Source organism: Rhinoderma darwinii, chromosome 3 (genome assembly GCF_050947455.1).
Source record: "Rhinoderma darwinii isolate aRhiDar2 chromosome 3, aRhiDar2.hap1, whole genome shotgun sequence".
Classification (NCBI taxonomy): domain Eukaryota; kingdom Metazoa; phylum Chordata; class Amphibia; order Anura; family Rhinodermatidae; genus Rhinoderma; species Rhinoderma darwinii.
Genome location: NC_134689.1, coordinates 239,797,910 through 239,824,938, shown reverse-complemented (window position 1 = coordinate 239,824,938; position 27,029 = coordinate 239,797,910). Strand labels below are relative to the sequence as shown.

Below are 27,029 nucleotides of genomic sequence, written 5' to 3'. Positions count from 1 at the left end.
CTTTGTCTACACGGGGGGGGGCTTTATCTACGGAGGGGGGATTTTGTCTACACGGGGGGGACTTTATCTAAGGGGGGACTTTATCTACGGGGGGTGTCTATCTACAGGGGGGGCTATATACTGGGATGGGCTATCTATTGAGCACCATATACAGGGTGGGCTATAGCTACAGGGGGGGCTATATAGTATATAGCCCCCCTGTAGATATAGCCCACCCCTGTATATAGCCCCATGTAGATATAGCCCACCCCTGTATATATATAGTTACATAGTTACATAGTTAGTACGGCTGAAAAAAGACACATGTCCATCAAGTTCAACCAAGGGAAGGGAAAAGGGAAGGAAAAATTTCTACACATAGGAGCTAATATTTTTTTGTTCTAGGAAATTATCTAACCCTTTTTTAAAGCCATCTACTGTCCCTGTTGTGACCAGCTCCTGCGGTAGGCTATTCCATAGATTCACAGTTCTCACTGTAAAGAAGCCTTGTCGCCTCTGCAGCTTGAACCTTTTTTTCTCCAGACGGAGGGAGTGCCCCCTTGTTTTTTGAGGGGGTTTTACAAGGAACAGGATTTCACCATATTTTTTGTATGTGCCATTAATATATTTATATAAGTTAATCATGTCCCCCCCTTAGTCGTCTTTTTTCAAGGCTAAATAGGTTTAATTCTTTCAATCTTTCCTCATAACTTAAATTCTCCATGCCCCTAATTAGCTTCGTTGCTCTTCTTTGTATTTTTTCCAACTCCAGGGCATCCTTTCTATGAACTGGAGCCCAGAACTGAACTGCATATTCTAGATGAGGCCTCACTAATGCTTTGTAAAGTGGCAATATTACATCCCTGTCCCGTGAGTCCATGCCTCTTTTAATACACGACAATATCCTGCTGGCCTTTGAAGCAGCTGATTGACACTGCATGCTGTTATTGAGTTTATGATTTACAAGTACACCCAGATCCTTCTCAACAAGTGAATCCGCCAGTGTAGCTCCCCCTAGGACATATGATGCATGCAGGTTGTTGGTACCCAGATGCATAACTTTACATTTATCTACATTAAACTTCATCTGCCAAGTGGACGCCCAAACACTTAGTTTGTTTAAATCTGCCTGCAATTCATGAACATCTTCCATAGACTGAACTATATTACATAGCTTGGTGTCATCTGCAAAAATAGAAATAGTGCTATTAATCCCATCCTCTATATCATTAATAAATAAGTTGAATAATAGTGGTCCCAGCACTGAACCCTGGGGTACACCACTTATAACCGGTGACCATTCAGAGAAGGAATCATTGACCACAACTCTCTGGATACGGTCCTTGAGCCAATTCTCAATCCAATTACAAACTATATTTTCTAAACCTATAGTCCTTAATTTACCCATTAGGCGTCTATGGGGGACAGTGTCAAATGCCTTTGCAAAGTCCAAAAACACTAAATCCACAGCGGCCCCTCTGTCTAGACTTCTGCTCACCTCTTCATAAAAACAGATTAGGTTAGTTTGACAACTTCTGTCCTTAGTAAAACAGTGCTGGCTGTCACTTATAATGCTATTTATTGTCACATAATCCTGTATATAGTCCCTCAATAGCCCCTCAAACATTTTCCCCACGATGGATGTTAAGCTTACTGGTCTATAATTACCTGGGGAAGACCTAGAGCCCTTTTTGAAAATAGGCACCACATTTGCGCTGCGCCAGTCCCTTGGCACTATACCAGTCACTAGAGATTCTCTGAATATTATGAAAAGGGGGACAGAAATAACTGAACTAAGCTCTTTAAGAATTCTAGGGTGTAACCCATCTGGTCCCGGGGCCTTGTGCACATTTATTTTATTTAATTTAGCTTGGACCATCTCTACATTCATCCAATTCAGTATATCAACTGATATATTAACAGCACTGGCACTGGCTACATCAGCTGCTCTTTCTTCAGTTGTATATACAGAGCTAAAGAACCCATTTAGTAACTCTGCCTTCTCTTGATCCCCTGTGATCAACTCCCCATTACCATTATCTAGGGGTCCTACATGTTCAGACCTTGGCTTTTTAGCATTTATATACTTGAAGAATTTTTTGGGATTTGTTTTACTATCCTTGGCCACCTGCCTTTCATTTTGTATTTTTGCTAATTTTATTACATTTTTACAGATTTTATTAAGCTCTTTATATTTTACAAAGGCTACAGCTGTACCCTCAGATTTGTATTTTTTAAATGCCCTTTTTTTGTCATGTATTGCCCCTTTCACAGAAGGTGTAAGCCATGTGGGGTTTAATTTGAGTCGTTTATACTTGTTACCTATAGGAATAAATTTTGCACTATAATAACTCAAAGTAGATTTGAAAATCTCCCATTTATCATTTGTTCCATTATTTGACATTAGTTCTTTCCAGTCCATATCCTGAATTGCAGCCCTCATCCTGGGGAAATTGGCTTTCTTAAAATTAAATGTTTTTGCCCTCCCAGCCTGCGTTTGTTTTTTACAGTATAGGTAAAATGTAACTATATTATGATCACTGTTACCGAGGTTTTCACGAACATTGACATTCCCAACAAGATCTGCATTATTAGAAATGACCAGATCCAACAGAGCTTCACCTCTAGTCGGGTCTTCCACAAACTGGCCCATAAAATTTTCCTGCAACAGGTTGAGGAAATGTCTCCCCTTTGCAGTTGAAGCCGAACCATGACACCAATTAATATCCCGGAAATTAAAATCTCCCATTATCACTACAGTACCCGCCTGTGCAGCCCGCTCCATCTGTTTATATAGCTGAACATCCATCTCCTCAGTTATATTGGGGGGTCTATAGATTACACCAAAAGTAATTTTTTCAGTGTTTACCTCCCTTTCTAGTTCCACCCACAAGGTTTCAACCTCCTCACAGTCTTCACCCACTATTGTCTCTTTCACACTCGCCTTCATATCACTTCTCACATACAGACATACACCACCACCTTTCCTATTTGTCCTGTCTTTCCGAAAAAGTGTAAAACCCTGTAGATTTACAGCCCAGTCATGTGAAGAGTCCAGCCATGTTTCAGCAACACCAACTATATCTATATTTTCTTCCAGTATCAAGGCCTCCAGCTCCCCCATTTTGCTTGCTAGACTTCTGGCATTTGTGAACATACACTTTAACTTGCCTGTCAGTTTTTCACTTTTATTATCAGAAATGTGATTTGACATTAATCGGGCCTTTTTATTTACACTGATGTTTTGTAACGAAAGGATCTCCTTATCTTGTTGTCTAGTCCTCTCCCCACATTCTGTTTCTCCCCCCACCAATATAGTCTGACCCCTCTCTAACCTGGCTACCCCTTTTTTTTCTACATTAACCTCCCTCCTCAGCCCTAGTTTAAATACTCCGCCACCCCAGCTAGAATTCTCTCCCCCAGCACAGCGGACCCCCTTCCATTTAGGTGCAAATCATCTGCAGAATACAGTTTGTACCCCAATGAAAAGTCAGCCCAGTGCTCTAGGAACCCAAATCCTTCTCCTCTACACCAAGACTTCAGCCATGCATTTAACTCCCTGAGCTCCCGCTGTCTTTCCTGTGATGCGCATGGCACAGGCAGTATTCCTGAGAATACTACTTTGGAGGTCCTTCCCTTCAGCTTGTAGCCTAGTTCTTTAAAATTATTCTTAAGGCTGCTCCACCTACCATTTATTCTGTCGTTGGTACCGACATGGACCACGACAGCTGGATCATCACCAGCCCCTCCCAGCAATTTGTCCACCCGTTCCACCACATGCCGAACCCTGGCACCAGTAGATATAGCCCACCCCTGTAGATATAGCCCACCCCTGTAGATATAGTCCACCTGTAGATATAGCCCACCCCTGTAGATATAGCCCAACTCTGTAGATAGTCCCCCTGTAGATATAGCCCACCCCTGTAGATATAGTCCACCCCTGTAGATATATACAGGGGTGGGCTATCTGTTGAGCACTATATACAGGGGTGGACTATCTAGTGGAGAACTATATACAGGGGTGGACTATATGTACAGGGGGGCTATATACAGGAGTGGGCTATCTGTGAAACACTATATACAGGGGTGGACTATATGTGGAGCACTATATACAGGGGTGGACTATATGTGGAGCACTATATACAGAGGTGGGCTATATCTACAGGGGGGCTACATACAGGGTTGGGCTATCTGTGGAGCACTATATACAGGGGTAGGCTATATCTACAGGGGGGCTATATACAGGGATGGGCTATATGTACATGGGGGCTATATACAGGGGTGGGCTATCTGTGGAGCACTACATACAGGGGTGGGCTATATCTATAGGTGGCTATATGCAGGGTTTGGGCTATACGTGGATCACTATATACAGGGGTGGGCTATATCTACAGGGGGGCTACATACAGGGTTGGGCTATCTGTGGAGCACTATATACAGGGGTAGGCTATATCTACAGGGGGGCTATATACAGGGATGGGCTATATCTACATGGGGGTTATATACAGGGGTGGGCTATCTGTGGAGTGCTACATACAGGGGTGGGCTTAATCTACAGGGGGCTATATGCAGGGTTGGGCTATACGTGGATCACTATATACAGGGCTGGGCTATATCTACAGGGGGCTATATACAGGGGTGGGTATCTGTAGAGCACTATATACAGGGGTGGGCTATATCTACAGGGGGCTATATACAGGGTTGGGCTATATGTGGAGCGCTATATACAGGGCTGGGCTATATCTACAGGGGGTTATATACAGGGGTGGGCTATCTGTAGAGCACTATAGGGGGAGTTATTTGTGGGACACTATATACAGGGGTGGGCTCTATGGCAGGCACTATATACAGGGGGCTCTATAGCAGGCACTATCTACAGGGGACTCTATGGCAGGCACTATCTACAGGGGGCACAGTGTGTGTGTGTGGGACACGGTGTATGGTGCTATTATAATTAGAGGTGCAGTGTATGGCGCTATTATATTTAGGGGCGTAGTGTGTGGTATAATGATAACTTTATCTTTATTTATAGATGCAGAAATGTTGGAAAAGTGAGAAGCTGAAGACATGTGAGCGGCAAACTGAAGAAATGGGCTGTGACCAGGAGAAGTCATCATAGAGGTCTGGACCGGATGGAGAAAAATAATTAGAATCTGAGACGTCACCGGTGAGTCACTTAATCTAAATGTTCATTCTGCCTCTAATCAGTAATGTAGTCACTGTATGATCTGCAGCGAGATGGTGGTATGATTGATAGGATTTATTTTTGTGAAACAGCATCTCCCAGCATATCCTTATCATTGTTCGGGCCATGCTGGCAGCTGTAGTTTTACGCCGTACATACCTATACGGAAAGGGTTGCACTAAATTGAGCTGTATTTGTGCTGGTGCTGTATTTATGTATTGAGCTTGGTTCTGGGGCTGTATATATGTACTGAGCTTGGTTCTGGTGTTGTGTATAGAACCATATTGCTTGTAAAATGTACAAATGTTTTTATGCTCGCGTTACATAAAAAGAAATGTGGAAAAGAAATGACACGTCGATTGGTAGAGAAAACAAACACAGCGAGGGGGAAGGAGATGTCGGGAAAGAGGTTGGGGGGGGGGCGGGCGCGCCAAACTGAATCTTTGCCCCGGGTGCTGGAGAACCTAGCTATGCCTCTGTGCGCCAGGATGCCAGGCTGACGTCCTCAGGAACTTCTAGTAGGCCACGAGCCTCAAACAGCCTGTGGCTTAGCAGAGTAAGTGGCAGGGCAAAGAGTCAATGGCACTCTGCTCTGCCATTGTAAGCAGCGTTCGCATGGGGGCGCTGGGGCTGGCAGGCTTCCTTCCCCTCCGAGCCTGATTCCATATATAACATTTAAACAAGGCATGTACATCCTCTTAGATGGCTCCCATCATGCCTAGCGCTGCTAATGTCAGATTCCCACAAACCCACGCAAAATGGAACAAACCTGCCTGATCTCACTAGTTAAATGATAGTTTTTTACCGCTCAGACGGTTGTAGATGTACAGTCTGAAGTGTCCATTAAGGGTTTGACCTTCCCCCAGCTAGCATGCAGAAAGAATAATCCAAATTTCCACTGGTGTGTATATCTCGCTGGTACTTGTGGTTCCACACAGAAGTGAAACTGCAGAAATGCAACTGCTTGCTGTGTATATCCTCGTACGTGATGTTCTAAATGTCCAACAAGGGAGAAAAAGGAGATAGTGCACTACCTTGTGGAAACTGCAAATTCCACGACTTTATTCCATACTTACACAAATGGATATAGATAAAAGCATAAGATAAGCTCTTGTAACCCGCCAAATAATGCAAGGGTTGCATTATTTGGCGTGTTACAAGAGCTTATTTTATGCTTTTATCTATATCCATTTTTGTAAGTATGGAATAAAGTCGTGGAATTTGCAGTTTCCAAAAGGTAGTGCACTATCTCTTTTTTCTCCCTTGTTGGAGATTTAGAACATCAAGTACGAGGATATACACAGCAAGCAGTTGCATTTCTGCCGTTTCATTTCTGTGTAGAACCACAAGTACCAGCGAGATACACACACCAGTGGAAATTCTTTCTGCATGCTAGCTGGGGGAAGGTCAAACCCTTGATGGACACTTCAGACTGTACATCTACAACCGTCTGAGCGGTAAAAAACTATCATTTTGTCTCTGTTTTGTGTGGTGTTGAGGATTTCACCTCTTTTTTACCTGCTCCGGTTGTTCATCTCCTTGTTTAGATATTTCAGTGAGTAGAGAGCTGAGTTGCATATTTGGTTGATCTCACTAGTTATTGCAAGATTTAAAGGAGCGCTAGTGAATTTGAATCATTATGTCATTAGTCACAGCTGCGATACCTCACCATAATTAGCAAAATTTTGCAGGCTGAATCTATGCTGCAGTGGGAATATGACGTCAGCGGCGCTGGCCATGATGGGAGTCATCAGAGAGGATTCACACACTGACTCCAGAGGTGAGAGATTCCTATTTGCATAAATGATGCGCTGCATAAAAATAATTTTTCTTTTTCTTTTTTACTTTTTAGAATATGGAGAAAAGTACTGGGGCACATACATATTACACCTACAGGAGCTTTTATGAAATCTCATTCTAAATCCATAGGCATTAACATGTAGTTGGTTCCCATTAGCAGCTAAAACAGCTTCCACTCTTCTGGGAAGGCTTTCTACAAGATTTTGGCGTGTGTCTGTGAAAATCTTTGCCCAGTCATCCGGAAGAACATTTGTGAGGTCAGATATTAATGTTGGATGAGAGGGCCTGGCTCACAATCTCCATTCTAGTTCATACCAAAGGTGTTGGATGGGGTTGAGGTCAGGGCTCTGTGCGAGCCAGTTACGTTCTTCCACACCAAACTTCCCCAACCATGCCTTTATGGACCTTGCTTTGTGCGCTGGGCACAGTCATGCTGGAACAGAAAAGGGCCTTTTCTAACCCTTTCAGGACCAGACTAATTTTCATTTTTATGCTTTTATTTTTTCCTCCCCGCCTTCAAAGAGTCATAAGTTTTTTATTTTTCTAGTTGACACAACCATACGAGGACTTAATTTTTATGGAACAAATTGTACTTTCTGATGGTACTATTTAGGGCATGCTCGCACGCAGTGTTTTCGGCCGTTTTTCGGGCCGTAAACGAAAAACGAAATGAAAAACGGCTGAAAAATCTGAAGCAGAAAGCCTCCAAACATCTGCCCATTGATTTCAATGGGAAAAATGCAGTTCTGTTCCGACAGGGCGTTTTTTACGCGGCCGTTTGGAAAAACGGCCGCGTAAAAAAACGGCTGCGAAAAAGAAATGCATGTCACTTCTTCAGCCGTTTTTGGAGCTGTTTTTCATAGACTCTATAAAAAAAACAGCTCCAAAAATAGGCCAAGAAAAACGCAGCGAAAATCACAGCGAAAATCGCGACTTTGATTAAAAAACGTCTGAAAATCAGGAGCTGTTTTCCCTTTAAAACAGCTCCATATTTTGAGATGTTTTTTATTTAGTGTGTGCACATACCCTTAATATTATGTGTGATGTACTGAGAAGCTGGAAAAAAATTCAGAAAGGGGTGGAATTGGGATAAAACAGTTCTGCATGTTTTAGTTTTTACAGTGGTCACTGTACGGTGAAAATGACATGTTACCTTTATTCTGCGGGTCAGTACGATCATGGTGATACCAAATTTATATACTTCTTGTTATGTTTTAATACCTTTAAAAAAATGTAAACGTTTGAAAGAAACAAAAATGTTTTGCATCGCCATATTGTGACCTCCGTAACTTTTTTATATTTCCGTATATAGAGCAGTTTAAGGCATCTTTTTGTACGGGGAAAAATGTAGTTGATATAAATATTATTTTGGGGAATGTCTGGCATTTCGATCACTTTTTATAAAATTGTTTTGTGGGGTTCAAGTGGCAAAAAAACAGCGATTCGGCCATTTTTACCTTTTTTCCCTGCTACGGCATTCACCATATTGGATAAATATTTTTATATTTTTATAGTTTGGGTATTTTCGGACGCTGGAATACCTAATGTGCTTATGTTTATTTTTGTTTATTTATTTTTTAAATGTGATCTAAGGAAAGGGGGTGATTTGAATTTTTATATTTATTTTTAATATTTTTTAGAACTTTTTTTTACATGTTTTTAAGACTATTTTTTTGTCCCTCTAGGGGGGTTGATTAGATCGATTATGCCATAGACTGCAATATCACAATATATAGACCAAAAAGAGGAAAAGATGCAATATGCAACTAGGGAATATAAAAATGTTTAAAACTTTATTGGCAAATATGAACCTCTTTACGTGCTGCGCCGCAACTGTATGTCTTGCAGAGGGCTTGCTTCCTGCATCAGGACGTACAGTTGCGGAGCGGTTCCCGGCATACCCTGTCTTAACGGACACTGTCCGGGATCCGGGAGGTGAGCTGTCCCCGACAGCTGACATTCCAGTCTTGCCGGTCAGCGGACCATCGCCGCTGATTTTGGCAATTAACCCCATAAATGCGGCGACCGATTGCGATCGCCACATTTAAGGGGTTTGAAGCACATCGGCAGCCCCCACTAAGTGATTGTGGGGGCTGCCGATGCTTGTCATGGCAATCGGAGGCCAAACAATGGCCTCTGGGCTGCCATGTACGGAAGCCTCGGAGGAGCAGCCTCTGGCCGGTCCTCCTAGGCTTCCTGTCAGTGTGACGTCACAATGACACGTAGGTAGTGTAATGTACTCTAGCAGTGATCAAAGCTGCAAGTCTAAATATCCCCTAGTGGGAAATGTAAAAAAAGTAAAAAAAAGTAATAAAAATGTTTTAAAAAAAGTGCAAAAATAAAAGTTATAAGTTATATAAACAAAAAATGCTTTTTTTTCCATGTAATAAGACTTTCATTATAGGAAAAAAATGAACACGTTAAAAAAGTAAACATATTTGGCATCACCGCGTTCGTAACGACCCCAACTATAAAACTATAATGTTATTTTTCCCGCACGATGAACACCCCCAAAAAAATCAATAAAAAACTACACCAGAATCGCTATTTTTTGGTCAACACCCCTCGCAAAATAGAGAATAAAAAGTGATCAAAAAGTCGCATGTACCCGAAAATAGTACTAATAAAAACTACAACCCGTGCCACAAAAAACAAGCCCTTACACAGCTTTTTTGACAAAAAAAATAAAAAAGTTATGGCTTTCAGAATATGGTGACACAGAAAATAAATTATTTTATAAAAAAGTGATTTTATTGCGCAAACGCTGCAAAACATAAAAAAAAACTATATACATATGGTTTCGCCGTAATCGTACAGACCCGCAAGATAAAGTAAAATTGTCATTTATAGCACAAAGTGAACGCCGCAAAAAATAAACTAAAAGACATTGTCAGAATTGCTTGTTTTTGGTCACCCGGCTTGCAAAAATTTTCAATAAAAAGTGATCAAAAAAATTGCATGTACCCCAAAATGGTACCAATGAAAACTGCAGATTGTCCCGCAATAAATAAGCCCTCACACAGCTCCGGTGCTGAAAAAATAAAAGAGTTCTGGCTCTCAGAATATGGCAATGCAAAATGTGCAGGGTGTTCCAAAAGCGGATAAGATCGGGCACCATTTATCAGTGCAGGCACCGGCCACATATCTATGAATTATTATTTATTTACCACATTATTATACCCTCTTATTATGCACTGATGTTCTCCGCACAGATTACATATGCCCCCACATTATAAACTGAAATACCAGCAAAACCCCAAACAGAACTACTACCAAGCAAAATCTGCGCTCCAAAAGCAAAATGGCGTTCCCTCCCTTCTGAGCCCTGCAGCGTGCCCAAACAGTAGTTTATGCCCACATATATGGCATCGTCATACCCGGGAGAACCCGTTTAATGTTTTATGAGGTATTTATCTTCGGTGGCACAAACTGGGCACGACATATTATGCACTAAAATAGCATATCAGTGGAAAATTGCAATATTCACTTTGAACCATACGCTGTGCATTAACCCCTTTGCGCACTATGACTTAATTGCACGTCATGGTGCGGGGGTTGATGTATGGAGCGGGCTCACATGCTGAGCCCGCTCCATACGCTGTGGGTGTCAGCTGTATATTACAGCTGACACTCTGGACTAACGGACAGGAACAGCGATTGTGTGGTTACAGAAGCCTTTAAAAATTACAATATACTGCAATACATTAGTATTGCAGTATATTGAACCAGCGATCCAATGATCGCTGGTTCAAGTCCCCTAAGGGGACTAATAAAATGTGTAGAAGAATTAAAGTCATTAGTAGTGAGAAAGAAAAAAGTTTAAAGTTAAAAAATACTCCCCTTTTCCCATTTTTCTTCTAAAGTAATGTAAAAAAATAAACAAAATTGGTATCGCTACGTCCATAAAAGGCCGAACTATTACAATATACTATTATTTAACTTGCACGGTGAACACCGTAAACACCGTAAACAACTTAATTAATTTAAACCGCCAAAATCTCTGTTTTTTTTTGTCACCTTAGCTCTCCAAAAAAAATGTAATACAACTTTTTGATCACTTTTTATGTACCAAGAAATGGTGCCAATAAAAGCTACAGCTCGTCCCGCAAAAAATAAGACCTACCACCACTTAATCAACCGAAAAATAAAAAAGTTACGGCTCTCAGAATGTGGTGAAACAAAACAATTTTTATTTTAACAAATAGATTTATCTTTGTAAAAGTAGTATAATATAAAAAAAACCTATATAAATTTGGTATAATTGTATTGAGCCGCAGAATAAAGTAAAGTTTTTGTTTCTACCAGACGGCGAAAGCTGTAAAAACGAAAACCCCAAAAAATATCAGCCCGAAATTTTTTTTTTTTTCAGTTTCCCAGTACATTTTTTGCCACTTTAAATGGTGTCAATAGAAACTACAATTCCTCCCGCAAGAAATAAGCCCTCACAACACTCTACTGACGGAAAAAGAAAAAAGTTTTGGCTCTTGGAAGGCGGTGAGTGAAAAACGAAAATAAGGAAGCAAAAAATGAATCAGTCCTGAAAGGGTTAATTCATTTCTACATGTGGGGTATTTCCGTACTCGAGAGAAATTGCTTTACAAAAATTGGTTGTTTTTTTCTCCTTTATCCTTTGTGAAAATGAGAAAATTCAACATTTTAGTGGAAAAAAATGGTGATATTCTTTTTCGTGGTCTAATTCTAAAAAATTCTGCAAAAGACCCGTGGGGTCTAAATGTTCACTATACCCCTAGAAAAATTCCTTGAGGGGTGTTTCCTAAATGGGGTAACTTGGGGAGTTCTAAGCCTTGTAACGTCCTAGAAAAATAAAAGGATGTTCAAAAAATTATGCAAACATAAAGTAGACATATGGGAAATGTTAACTAGTAACTATTTTGTGGGGTATTACTATCTGTTTTACAAGCAGGTCCATTTAAATTTAGAAAAATGCTAATTTTTGCAATTTTTTTCTAAATTTTGGTGTTTTTCAGAAATAAATACCGAAATAATCGAAAAAAAATATTTCACTAACATAAAGTACAACATGTCATGAGAAAACATTCTCAGAATTGCTTGGATAGGTAAAAGCATTCCGATGTTATTACCACATAAAGTTACACATGTCCGATTTGAAAAAATCGGTTGTGTCCTGAAGGCCAAAACAGGCTGGGTCCTGAAGGGGTTAAATACATAAAAGATGGTCCACAGACACACTAAAAAAGCGGACAGCCTAATCTGAAGAATTAGTATTGAAAATAGGTACAGACAGAGGTGTAGCTAGGAATTTAGCACTGGGGCCCCCTACCCAGTGGGCCCCCAATGCATGTTTACAACTTCAGAGGTGCATCCGGCAGGGTCAGGCTTCCGTAAACAGCGTAGTTTTGTGTGCAACTCTATTTCTGTAAACTTCTATAGAAGTGAATGTGTTTTACGGAAACAGCGTAGCATATTGAGCTACGCTGTTTCCATAACATCTATGCTTTTTACATAACTTCCATTCACGGTATAGTGCTTCCCCATACAGTATGATGCCCCCACAGTGGCCCACACACAGTATTATGCGCCTATAGAGCCTCTCCACACGCAGTATAATGCCCCTATAGTCAGGGCCGACATCAGCACCGTGTCGGGGCCCACTGCCCTTGGGGCGCCCACTTTGCCCCCGAGTGCTTTACACTGCCGTCATGGCTCCTTCAGGAGCGGAATCCCCAGCCAGAGCATTGACAGTGATGTCAAGGGATCCTACTGGACCGCAATGCTCGGCCACAGCATTGCCGATGCTCTCACCGGGGATTCCACTCCTTGAGGGAGCCCCTGATATCCCTGTCCATATATGGACAGGGTTGTCAAGGGCTCCCCCTGGACTGGAATCCCCGTCCAGAGTGCCGGCAACGCTGTCGATGCTCTGGCCGGGAATTCCGGTCCAGTAGGAGCAACTGACGTCAGGGGCTTCTCTAGGAGTGGAATCCCCAGCCACAGCGTTGCCGAGAGCTGTTGTGGGAGATTCTGCACATAGAGGGAGCCCCTGACTTCCCTTTCCATAAATGGACAGTGTCGTCAGGGGCTCCTCCGGGACCGGAATCCCTGGCCAAAGTGTTGCCAACACTATGGCTGGGGATTTGGCTCCTAGAGGGAGCACCAAAGGCGGTATCTAAAGGAAGGGATGCATGGCGCTATCTACAAGGGTGTGTTGTGTGGGGCTGTCTACAAGGGGGTGTTGTATGGCGCTATCTACAAGGAAGTGTTGTGTGGCGCTATCTACAAGGGGGTGTTGTGTGTCACTATCTACAAGGGGGTGTTGTGTGTCACTATCTACAAGGGGGTGTTGTGTGTCACTATCTACAAGGGGGTGTGTGTCACACTATCTACATGAGATGTGTGTCACTACCTACAGGGGGCTGTGTGGCACTATCTACAAGAGGGCTGTGTGGTACTCTCTACAAGGAGAAGCTGTGCGGCACTACCAACAAGGGTGCTGTGTGGCACTCCCTACAAGGGGGGACTGTGTGGCACTCTATAAGGGGAGGCTGTGTGGGACTCTCTACAAGGGGGGGGCTGTGTGGACTCTCTACAAGGGGGGGCTGTGTTGCACTCTCCACAAGGGGGTGTAATGTGGCCACTCTGCTTCTGAGCGGGCGCCATATATAAAAACCCTCTCCCGACGTGAAACGCCAGTGGAGCGACGGTAGAGGGCTAAACTGATCCCACAAAGTTTGAAGCATACAATTATCCAAAATGTCTTGGTATGCTGAATGCCCTAAGATTTCCCTTCCCTGGAACTCTACGGGCCTAGACCAACCCCTGAAAAATAATCCTATAGCATTATCCCAACTCCATTAAGCTTTAAAATGAGCACAATGCAGTCAGGCAGGTAACATTCTCCTTAGATTCATTAAAACCAGACTCGTCCATCAGACTACCAGATAGAGAAGGAAGATTCGTAACTCCACTGAACAGATTTCCACTGTTCCAGAGTCCAGTTGCGGCGTGCCTAACACAACTCTATCCGACGCTTGGCATTGTGCTTGGTGATATAAGGTTCGCATGCAGCGGCTTGGCCATGCCATGAAGCTCCTGAGGCACAGTTTTTTGCTGAAGTTAATGCCATCGGAGGTTTGGAACTCTGCAGTTATTGAGTCAGCAGAGCGTTGGTGACTTCTATACACTATGCGCCTCAGCACTCAGCAACCCCGCACTGAAACTTTATGTGGTCTAGCACTTTATGGCTGAAATGCTGTGGCTCCTAAACTTACACTGAGAGTATGTTCACAGGCACTGTTTTCAGACGTAATTAGGGAATTTTCCGCCTCGTATTACACCTGAAAAAATGGCTCCATTACGCCTACATACATCTGGCCATTGCTTTCAATGGGTTTTACGCTGTTCTGTTCCCAAGAGGTGTTATTTTATGCGTTGCTGTCAAAATACGGAGCGTAAAAAGACGCCTGCGAAAAAGAAGTGCATGTCACTTCTTGGGACGTTTTTAGAGCCGTTTTTCATTGACTCTATGGAAAACAGCTCCAAAAACGGCCGTTAAAAACACAGCGAAAATCGCGAGTGGCTACAAAAACGTCTGAAAATCAGGAGCTGTTTTCGCCTGAAAACAGCTCTGTATTTTCAGACATTTTTGGTCACTGCGTGCCAACATACCTTTACGCTTACAGTCTTTCAGGGAATGTGTCTCAATACTTTTGTCCATATAGAATATGTACATAGTTTCTTTTTTACATTCCAAATCAGTATATTTGTCTTTGGATAAAATAACTATTATCGTTTTCTACATTTTTCTATCATGTTCTGCATCTTCAAATAGAATTCTGTCCTGTACAATTGTGTATACATAAACAAATGTAATTAAGAGCTTAACATGTAAAGCTAAGTGTGGCCATGTGTCAATGTAATTCAGAGCTTGAATTAAAATCAAGTATAACTAGTGTATCCTTACAATAATGTTTAGTAAATGTATCTCTCCTTTAACAAATGTCATGGAAATGCATATAATTGTATATATATATATATATATATATATATATATATATATATATATATATATATATATATCACGCATGAAAAAGTTGCAGAAAGAAAATGTAGGTGTCTATTAGTCACATAAACACTATTACGGATGCCGCCAGCTAGTGAATTCTGGGTCAATAGGTGCTGTTCTTACACTGGTACACAATTTGATACCCAAAGTGGTTCAACATTAAATGGGTTAAGACAGTTAATAAAGCTACTTCTCTTAATAAGGCCTTATTACAGCAACACAAGCAAATTATATTAAGGAATTAATCTTCAAAATAAAATATGCAGTGCTTATGTGCACAATTATAAGATAAGTAAAGGGAGCACCATTGATATAAAACATCTATAGGCCTTAAAATGCTCACAAAACGTCCTAGCTGCTTACATTTTATGCTTGCATGCTCCATTATATGTCACATTGAGGGATTAGTAGGATCACCATCTTTGTTTTAGTCAGTCCCAGCAGCTTTCACTATAAATGTAATCGACAATGGCAGCTCGGGTTTAACTAGTCATAGCTAGTTTTATTTATCTTTTGCAGGATGAGCCAAAATCACAGTACAAAATCTGGATAAAATCCCAAACTACTTCATGAAGAGCATTATTTATCAAGGTAAAAATCAAATGTCTTCTGTCTGCAATATAATACAGTCAAACTAACAATATTGTGATCCTTTTATTTCTCCATGAGCTTCATTATATTCTCTTAAACACAATGGTTCATGACGACAGAGTGCTGGCTCACAGGAGAGCCTTGTGTGTTCAGAGATGTTCTTTTGTAATTTCACTGTGCAACCCAGACTGAGGCGGAATTCACACGACAGGGTTTCCTGGACGGGTGCCGGCCGTTCATAAATCGGCCGTCACCCGACTGCATTAGGAACAATAGACCCCTAATGGGGCTATTCACACGACCAATTTTTTGACGGGCTGGGAAAACCGGCCGTCAAAAAATGGGACATGCCCTATTTTCGGCCGGGTACCCGACCGCCCGGCCTCCATAGAAGTCTATGGGGCCGGGTAATACACGGCCATCACCGGAATGTGTCCCGAGTGATGGCCGGGTCTACCGTCGCTCGCACACTCTATCCTCCTCCTCGCAGCGCAGAGTGCATGTGAGGAGGAGGAGGGTCTTTTTTTGCTCCCTGTAGGAGTCGGAATCCCCAATCCCCGGCCGGCGATTGGGGATTCCGCTACAGGAGAAGTGCGTGACTACACTGTCCATATATGGACACCGCGAAGTCACTCACTTCTGCAGCGGAATCCCCGACCCTATGGCCGGGGATTCCGCTACAGGAGAAGTGCGTGACTACACTGTCCATATATGGACACAGCGATATCACTCACTTCTGCAGCTGAATCCCCGACTCTATGGCCGGGGATTCCGCTACAGGAGAAGTGAGTGACCTACACTGTTCATATATGGACACAGCGATGTCACTCACTTCTGCAGCGGAATCCCCGACGCTATGGCCGGGGATTCCGCTACAGGAGAAGTGAGTGACTACACTGTCCATATATGGACACAGCGATGTCACTCACTTCTGCAGCGGAATTCCCGACCTGTGGCAGGGAATTCCTCTCCAGGAGAAGTCAGTGACTACACTGTCCATATATGGACATTGAAGTCAGTGACTTCTCCTGGAATGTGGGGGGGGGAGATGGGTGCAACCTACAGGTGGCTGTGTGGCATTACCTACAGGGGACTTGGTGGCAACCCCTACAGGGGACTTGGTGGCATCACCTACAGGGGGCTGGGTGGCATTACCTACAGGGGGCAGGGTGGCATTACCTACAAGGGGCAGGGTGGCATTACCTGCAAGGGGCAGGGTGGCATTACCTACAAGGGGCAGGGTGGCATTACCAACAGGGAGCTGGGTGGCATTACCTACAAGGGGCAGGGTGGCATTACCTACAAGGGGCAGGGTGGCATTACCTGCAAGGGTCAGGGTGGCATTACCAACAGGGAGCTGGGTGGCATTACCTACAAGGGGCAGGGTGGCATTACCTACAAGGGTCAGGGTGGCATTACCAACAGGGAGCTGGGTGGCATTACCTACAAGGGGCAGGGTGGCATTACCTACAAGGGGCAGGGTGGCATTACCTACAAGGGGCAGGGTGGCATTACCAACAGGGAGCTGGGTGGCATTACCTACAAGGGGCAGGGTGGCATTACCTACAAGGGGCAGGGTGGCATTACCTGCAAGGGTCAGGGTGGCATTACCAACAGGGAGCTGGGTGGCATTACCTACAAGGGACAGGGTGGCATTACCTACAAGGGGCAGGGTGGCATTACCTACAAGGGGCAGGGTGGCATTACCAACAAGGGGCAGGGTGGCATTACCTACAAGGGGCAGGGTGGCATTACCTACAAGGGGCAGGGTGGCATTACCAACAGGGAGCTGGGTGGCATTACCTACAAGGGGCAGGGTGGCATTACCTACAAGGGGCAGGGTGGCATTACCTGCAAGGGTCAGGGTGGCATTACCAACAGGGAGCTGGGTGGCATTACCTACAAGGGACAGGGTGGCATTACCTACAAGGGGCAGGGTGGCATTACCTACAAGGGGCAGGGTGGCATTACCAACAGGGAGCTGGGTGGCATTACCTACAAGGGGAAGGGTGGCATTACCTACAAGGGGCATGGTGGCATTACCTACAAGGGGCAGGGTGGCATTACCTATAAGGGGCAGGGTGGCATTACCTACAGGGGGCAGGGTGGCATTACCTATAGGGGGCAGGGTGGCATTACCTGCAGGGGGCAGGGTGGCATTACCAACAGGGGTCTGGGTGGCATTACCTACAGGGGTCTGGGTGGCATTACCTACAGGGGTCTGGGTGGCATTACCAACAGGGGTCTGGGTGGCATTACCTACAGGGGTCTGGGTGGCATTACCTACAGGGGTCTGGGTGGCATTACCTACAGGGGGCTGGGTGGCATTACCTACAGGGGGCTGTGTGTCATTATCTACAGAGAGCTGTGTGGGGCAACAAATTTAAATGAAATTCATCCGATTTTAAAATGGACAGGGAAAAAAACGGATGCAAATCGGGTCCAAATCGGCCGGTAAAAACGGCAACAGGCCCGGAACAGAATCGGAACGGATGCAAACTGGATGCAAACAGGCCGGGAAAAACGGCCGATTTTCCCGGCCGACACTCGGACCCTGTCGTGTGAATGAGGCCTTAGGCTGTGATCGGAAGACACTGTCCCGGGTGCTGAAAGAGTTACTGCCGATCAGTTAACTCTTTCAGCACCCTGGACAGTGACTATCCACTGACCTCGCCTAGCAACGCTCCCGTAATTACGGGTGCACACACGTAGTCACCCGTAATTACGGGAGCCCCATAGACTTCTATGGGCCTGCCCGTGCCATTACTACGGCCTAAAATAGGACATGTTCTATATTTTTCAATGGCCCGGGCACCTTCCCGTAAGCATACGTGGAAGTACCCGTGGCCAATAGAAGTCTATGGGCCCGTAATTACGGGCGTTTTTACGTTCGTGTGCATGGGGCCTAAGCAAAAGTGAGGATGGAACTATTTCTCAGGCAAATTATATTCCTGACAGCCTTTCAAAGGTTATGTACACCTTTGAAATATATATATATTTTTTTAAATAAAAAAATATCTATCAATGTGTTTTGTGCAAATTTCTAAATAGTTTTTATTAAAAAATTATTTTTACTTTTTGAAATACAGCTGCTTTGTATTCTGTATACAGAGCAGTTGTATAGTTCGCTAAGACCTGAATCCGTTAGGTCACCGGGACTGAAGGGTTCAGTGTCAGCGGGTCCTGCGTGTCTCTGACATGTAGGATCCACCTGTTATCTATCACATCTAAGTTATGACCTTAAATGTGATGGATAACAGGTGGATCCTGCGTGTCAGAGACATGCAGAACCCACTGACACTGAACCCGTCAGTCCCGCTGACTATACAGTTACAGGTTTTAGCGCTAGATACAGCTGCTCTGTATACAGAATACAAAGCAACTGTATCTCAATAAGTAAAAATAATTTTTAATAAAACGTATTTAGGAATCTTGAGCCTTTACTTTCAATTTCCACTAAAACTAATGTGTTGTAAAAGTAAATACAGCACAAAGAGGAGATACCGCCTACATGTTCCAGATGTAAATATCCTTGGCCATAACAGTTGTCAGGTTACCCATACACTTAGGGTGGAATTTCTGAAACGATTACCTCAAGTTTTCTGGTGTTAAAAAGCTGCAAATTTTGGGGCACTACATGAAATTTGCAACTTTTTACTCCTCTTGCCACTTTTGGAAAATGGCGCAAAAGTGGGGTTAGGCGGAAGTTATTAAACTTTTCAATCCAACCATGGCCAAAGGCTCGAAGAACCATACCAAAGATTCACAGACCCCTTTATATCTGCTGAAGTTATTAATTATTACATTTGAAACACTCACAGGCATCAAAAGTGTCCTGGAGACCTGGAAGTGTAGGGTGCCAAGTTGTGATAAACATCTTCTGCTAGAGGTTGGATTCCAGCAGTCCCGATCTAATAAGGTTTCCTCGCAGTGCAGTCTTCTTAACCACCTGCCTTGGATGCTTGAGTGGTCCCATGGTTAAGCAATACTTGTTTTGCCTCCCATCATTTTCGTCTTCAGGTTGGATTCCTGACTTAAACCTCCCCTAAAGGAAGGATTAGAGCAGGAAACATCCTCTTGCCCTCGAGTGTATGATAGATCATCGCTTGTGAATGGTTCTGTCTCCCCAACTTTTGCAGACTCATTTGCAGAGGAGGTTTAACTTCTGCTTCTCAACCTTAGGGCACATTCAGACGTAGCAGAATTGCTGTTGAATTCAGCTGCGGACAGTCCGCAATGGAATTCTGCAGCAGCCGTTTTTTTAATTTGCTTCTGTACATTTTTAGGAAAGTTAGTTCAGACGTTGCAGAAAATAACGGAAATTAGGCTTCGGTGCAGAATTTCCCCTCCACAGCATGCTCATTACATTGCGGAGAAGAAGCGGAATTTCACTGCAGATTTCAGCCTTTGAAATGCAAAAACTGAAATCTGTGGCAAGTCCGCTGTGATATCTGCAACGTCTGAATTACCTGTTAAATATGCAAATATTGGTGCAGATTTGTTGCGTAATTGCCCAAAATCTGCACCAACATTTGCAGCGGAAAAATTCTGCCACGTCTGAACATGGCCTTATTCTGCAGCATTTACTACAGCTGTTATTTGCAAATTACTATGAAGTTTTGGGCCAGATTCCCACGTAGCGTAAACACTACAGAATTTCCGCAACGGAATTCTGTGCGGAAATTCTGCAGCATTTACAGTAGCCCAGTCCGGCCTCCTGGGATAACGTTGCATCACAGGCTGTAGCGGCAATCACATAGGATGAAACGTCATTCCAGGAGGCCGGCCTGGATGATGTTAGAGGGCTGCCTCCTGGGATGACGTTATGTCCCATGTGACCGCCGCTGCAGCCAGTCACAGGTGCTGCAGCATCATCCAGGGAGGCTGGACCGGACTCCACAGGAGGGACGTGTCGCCATAACAATGGCCTAGGTAAGTATGAGCGTTTTTTACCGCTGCTTTTTTCGGAATGAATGAACTGCGGGTTCCAGGTCGGACACGCTGTGTGATTTTTACGCACCATATCTGTCCCGCGGGAACTGATAATTGCTCATACTGCCATCCCTTGCCTCCATCTCCACTATCCCACACTGCCCATGCACACAAACATTTTTCTACCAGTATCTTTCAATGTGCCTGTCTTACTTTAATCATAGCTTTAACCAACCTGTGATGCCAATTGTATTCCCTGTTCCTTTTCATAGATCTTGACTTTTGGCATTTATTACTACTTATTGTGATGGGAAGAAATCACTATTGATGTCTGTTATTTGCTGCATAGGTGTTTTTTTTAATATATCAGCCCCTGCATACACTTTCTGTCTGGAAAATTCAATAAGCATCGAATTTACAAAAAAAAATTAATTGTGCTCATTTTCCTGTGTATGCCTCAGTTATTCTTATAGTATAATGTAATTACCTGTTTCATTGTCTGCATTGCTTTCAACCTCACTTTACTGCCTTATCTGTAAACTGTAAACTGACAGTACTGTAAAAGAGCTATAAATCATACATTCCATATTTGTGACATCACATTCACTTATGACCCACTGTCTCCTAGCAACATAAGGGTTAAATCCCTTACTGCGGCAGCATATCCTTTAGTGCTAATACATGTCAGCAAGTATACGGTATGTATGGACATTTGTAGCTCTAAATGAACCCTTTAATACAGTAGCTTTGTTCCAAAATATATATCGCTGTGATATTAATAGCAAACAATAGTTGTCGGAAATGACGTGAGCTATGCTAATAATCCATAATTGAATTATTGGCTGCAAGTAGGTTTTATCAAGCGTGGAAATGAGAGTGACACTTGCGGCAGCCACGGCATGTAGAAGCACTAATGAAGTGTTGGCAAATGAACTTTGCTTCACTTTTCCCATGTACTGGAGATAAATGGGTAGTACAAGAGGGAGATGGAGATTATCAGTAACGGGAAATGGTAAAAGCAGAGAGAGGGAGAATGGAAGAGCACTTACTGTCAAAGAAGAAGAACACATTGGCAAAAGAGAAGGAGAAACATATAATACAACATTACTTCTGGTGATTATCTAAAGTAATGAGATTCATCAAAAGCTTTACACATGTCTTTTAAATAGATAATCCATAAAACAAGTTACTGAACGGGTTTGCCAAGACCGGGCCTGTGCTGTATGCAAATAATGGGGGAAGTTTAGCAAACAAAATGCACCAGCATTCCGTCACATATTGACCCACATTTACTACTGGTGCATCTTACGCCAGTCTTAGCAAAGGAGTTAGTTCAAGTGATTTGCGCCAAATTTATTAACCCCTTGGAGACACGGACAATTTGAGTTTTTTTCATTTTCATTTTTTTCTCCCCGCTTTCCAAAAGTCATAACCCCTTTATTTTTTGTCAACATAGCCATATGAGGTCTTGTTTTTTGCGAGACAAGTTTTAGTTTTTTGTGGCACCATTTATTGTACCTCATAATGTACTGGGAAGCTGAAAAAAAATATTTATGGGGTGAAATGGGAAAAAAAACTGTGATTACTCCATATTTTGGGGGGTTTTGTTTTTACGGCATACATCAGGCGGTAAAAACGACATATTCACCTTATTCTACAGGTTGATACGATTAGAGCGATTCCAAATTTATATGTTTTGTTTTATGTTTAACCACTTTTAGAAAAAAGAAACTATTTGCTAAAAAAAAAAAAATGTTTTGTGTCACCATATTCTGAGAGCCATAATTTTTTTATTTTTCCATCAGTTTAGCGATGTGAGGGCTTAATTTTTGCGGGGCAAGCTACAGTTTGCACTGCCACCATTTTGGGGTATATGCAACTTTTTTTATCCGTTTTTTTTATTTTCTTGGAGAGCTAAGTTGACAAAAAACAATGTTTTATATATATATTTTTTTTAATGACATTCACCGAGCGGGTTAAACAATACTATATTGTGATAGTGGGACTTTTACGGACACGGTGATACCAGTTATGTTAACTTTTATATTTTTTAACATTGATTTAGGGGAAAAATGGGAAAAGGTTTTTTTTTTTTTAATACGTTTTTTTAACATAAAAAAAACATTTTTACATAAACTTTTTTTTAAAGTCCCCAAAAGAGAACTTGAAACAGCCATCATTGGATCGCTTGCATAATATACTGCAATACTAATGTATTGCAGTATGTCGTGATTCTGACAGTCTCCCTTGAAGCCCTGCCGCTCCTTTATACACCTACCGTGGCAATTTTCAAAGTGTATAGAGAATTTGGAATTGTAAAGAGCAAATTATTTTGCACAAAATATTAGTTCACCAGTAATGAGATGGAAGAAGGAAAAGAAAATGATCCACAAAATCATCTGCAGAATTTAATTTAATTTGAAAAGCTACATGAAATCTCTTTAGAAGCCCCACTCTCTGGAATTTTGTTCCCCATTCCTTTAGACTTACGATGACCTTCAAAAAAACCAAACAGGCCCTTAACACTTAGGGCGGATTTACACGAGCGTGTGCGTTTTGCGCACGCAAAAAATGCGGCGTTTTTTCGTGCGCAAAAGGCACTTAACAGCTCCGTGTGTCATGTTCATATGGTGCGCGGCTGCGTGCTTTTCACGCAGCCGCCATCATTAATGACACTCCGTTTGGATGTTTGTAAACAGAAAAGCACGTGGTTCCGGTGGCTGCAATGGCAACCGGAGGCCTAATACTGGCCTCCCGGTCTGCCTAGGATGGAAGCCGGTCAGGACCTGCTCGGTGGCGGAGCCTGATCGGCTTCCGTAGCCGCCGGCAAGATGGCGCAGGCTCAGGAGCTGATCCGGCGTCATCAGCGGTGGAAGTCAGCTGTATGTTACAGCTGACATCCACCAGTAACGGCAGGAACTGGAGCTAGCTCCGATCCCTGCCATTAACCCTTCGATGCAGCGATCAAAAGCGATCGCTGCATCTTAGTGGTTGCTAGCAGATCGCCAGCCCTGACAGGCAATCAGGACTGCCGACTGCTGCTATGGCAATAGGAGACACAATGGCCTCCTGCTCTGCCATTACGAAAGCAGAATAGGCCCCGCCGGGAGGCAAAGCCTAATTTGCTTGCTGTCAGTGAATAACTGACAGATCTAATACATTGCACTACTTAGGTAGCGCAATGCATTAGAAAAAAAAAAATCTGACAGTTGGACCTTCAAGTCCCATAGTGGGACTTGAAAAAAAGTGTAAAAAAAGTTAAAAAAACTGTAAAAAAGTAAAAAAAGTGAAAAAAGTAAAAGTTTGAAAACATAATAAAAGTTTCAAGTAATACAATAAAACACAATCGCCCTGTTCCCTTATCAAGTCCTTTATTATTGAAAAAAAATAATAAACCATACGTATTTTGCATTGCTGCAACCGTAACAACCTGAGGTATAAAAATATTACATTATTTATTGCACGCGGGGAACAGCGTAAAAAAAAAAACAGTAAAAAATCTATACCAGAGTTTCTGTTTTTTGGTCACTTTGCCCTACAAATATTGGAATAAACAGTGATCAAAAAGTCGCACGTATCAAAAAATGGTACCTATATAAACCATAGCTCGTCTCGCAACAAACAAGCCCGCATAAAGCTCCGTCGACAAAAAAGTTAAAACTTTATGGTTCTCACAACTTGGCGACAGAAAAAATACATTCTTTTTACAAAAGTAATTTTATTGGGCAAAATGTTGTCAAACATAAAATAGTGCTATAATTTAGGTATCGCCGGAATCGGACTGACCTGCAGAATAAAGGTAACATGTAATTTATAATGCGTGGTGAACACTGTGTATAAAAAACTAAAAAAACGATGCCAGAATTGCGTTTTTTTGGTTACCTGGCCTCCCAAAAAGTAGGATAAAAAGTGATCAAAAAGTTGCATGTACCCCAAAATGGTACCAATAATAACTACAGCTCGTCCTGCAAAAAAAAAAGCCTTCATGCCACTACATCTATGAAAAAATGAAAATAGTTAAGGCTCCAATAAGTCAGGAAATAAAAAATATGCAGTTGTGCAGCCCGAGGGGAACATTTCTTCAGTTTCAAGAGGCGATTTATCAAGGCCCTAAAATTAGGGAACCAGGAAGGGGAGGGCCCAAACATATCTTCTGGAAGTGACGGTGCTGTTATTATACCAGGACAACACTTCTCAAACTGTAAAGGTGCGGAGTGTGGACCAAAAGGGGCATAAGAAAGGACATTTATCAGTGCGACACTGGCCTGTGCAGAAAGGATCAGCGTAACACACATCTATGGATTATTTTATTATTTATTATTATACCACTTGACTATGCCCCTGATATACTCTGCCAAGCTTACATGTACCCACACATTATAATCAGAAATACCAGCAATACTCAAACAAATCTACTACCAAGCAAAATCCGCTCTCCAAAAGCCAAATGGCGCTCCCTCCGCTCTGAACCCTACAGTGTGCCCAAACAGCAGTTTCCTTCCACATATATAGCATCGCCATACCCGTAGAAGCCTTTTAACAATTTTTGGGGTGTGTGTCTCCAGTGACATAAGCTGGGCATGACATATTTGCCACTGAAATGGCATATCTAGGGAAAAATATAAATTTTTAATTTGCACCATCCGCAGTGCATTCATTTATGGAAAAGAACTGTGGGGTGAAAATGCACAATACACCGCTTAGTAAATGCCTTGAGGCCTGTAGTTTCCAAAATGGGGTCACTTTCTTTTTATTATTTCACATCTGAGCCTCTGCAATTGTGAACCAATACTTTGTAAATCGCCAAATTAAGCCTCAATTTCGCATGGTACTCTTTCACTCCTGAGCCTGGTCGAATGTCCAGGCAAAAGGTTAGGGTCACATGTAGGGTGTTTCTAAAACCGGGAAACACAGCATAATAATTAGAGAGCTGTCTTGTTATGGTGGCACAAGCTGGGCACCACATATTGGCATATGTATGGAAAAAAATTCAATTTTCACTCTACAACATCGAGTGCACAGTCATTTCTACAAAACACCTACAGGGTTAACATGCTCACTACACCCTAGCTGAATGCATTGAGGGGTGTAGTTTCCAAAACGTGGTCACTTCTGGGGGGTTTCCACTGTTTTGGTCCCACAGGCGCCCAGAAACCAATCCAGCAAAATCTGCACTCCAAATGGCGCTCCTTCCCTTCTGAGCCCTGCCATGTGCCCAAACAGCAGTTTATGACCACATATGGGGTATTGCTGTACTCGGGAGAAATTGCTTTACAAATGTTGGGTTCTTTTTTTCCTTTATTTGTTGAGAAAATGAAAAATTTTGAGCTAAAGCTACATCTTATTGAAGAAAAAGGATTGTTTTTATTTTCACTGCCCAATTCTAATAAATTCTATGAAACACCTGTGGTGTCAAAATGCTCACTACACCCCTAGATGGATTCCTCAAGGGGTGTAGTTTCCTAAATGGAGTCACTTTTTGGGTGTTTTCATTGTTTTGTCCCCTCAGGGGCTTTGCAAATGCGATATGGCCTCCGCAAACCATTCCTGCTAAATGTGATCTCCAAAAGCCAAATAGCGCTCTTTCCCTTCTAAGCCCTGCCGTGTGTCCAAACAGCAGTTTATTACCACATGTGGGGTATTTAGGTGCTTTTTCTCCTTCAGTCCTTGTGGAAATAAGAAAAAATTAGCTAAACCTACATTTTCTTTGAAAAAAATGTAGATTTTCATATTCACGGCCTAATTCCAATAATTTCTGCAAAAAACCTGTGGGGTGAAAACGCTCACTATACCCCTAGATATTTTCCTCAATGGGTGTAGTTTCCAAAATGGGGTCACCTGTGGGGGGTTTCTGCTGTTTTATCCCCTCAGGGGCTTTGCAAATGTGACATGGCCTCCGCAAACCATTCCAGCTAAATTTGAGCTCCAAAAGCCAATTAGCGCTCTTTCCCTTCTAAGCCCTGCCGTGCGTCCAAACAGCCGTTTATGACCACATGTAAAGTAGATTTTAATTTTCACGGCCTACTTCCAATAATTTCTGTACAAAACCTGTGCGGTAAAAATGCTCACTATACCCCTAGATAATTTCCTTGAGGTGTGTGGTTTCCTGAATGGGGTCACTTTTGGGGGATTTCTACTGTTTTGGCACCGCAAGAGCCCTTCAAACCTGACATGGTGCCTAAAATATATTCTAATAAAAATAAGGCCCCAAAATCCTCTAGGTGCTCCTTTGCTTCTGAGGCCGGTGCTTCAGTCCAGTAGCACGCTACGGCCACATGTGGGATATTTCCTAAAACTTGCAGACTCTGGGCAATAAATATTGAGTTGCATTTCTCTGGTAAAACTTTCTGTATAAAAAAATGTAATTTAAATTTAATTTCTGCAAAAAAAAAATGAAATTTGTACATTTCACCTCTACTTTGCTTTAATTCCTGTGAAATGTCTAAAGGGTTAAGAAATTTTCTAAATGCTGTTTTGAATACTTTGAGGGGTGACATT

The 27,029-nt window shown here is 42.6% G+C and overlaps 1 long non-coding RNA gene across 1 annotated transcript in view; it reads right to left on the bottom strand.

Annotated features, from left to right (window-relative positions):
- Window positions 1-21,066, bottom strand: part of LOC142747996 (uncharacterized) — a 38,786-nt gene extending 17,720 nt beyond the window's left edge. The window contains exons 1-2 of the long non-coding RNA XR_012882117.1: window positions 21,019-21,066; window positions 20,767-20,921 (exon numbers count right to left, since the gene is read on the bottom strand). This is a non-coding gene — a long non-coding RNA (uncharacterized LOC142747996). The remainder of the gene's footprint in view (window positions 1-20,766; window positions 20,922-21,018) is intronic.
- Between the last annotated feature and the right edge of the window lie 5,963 nt (window positions 21,067-27,029).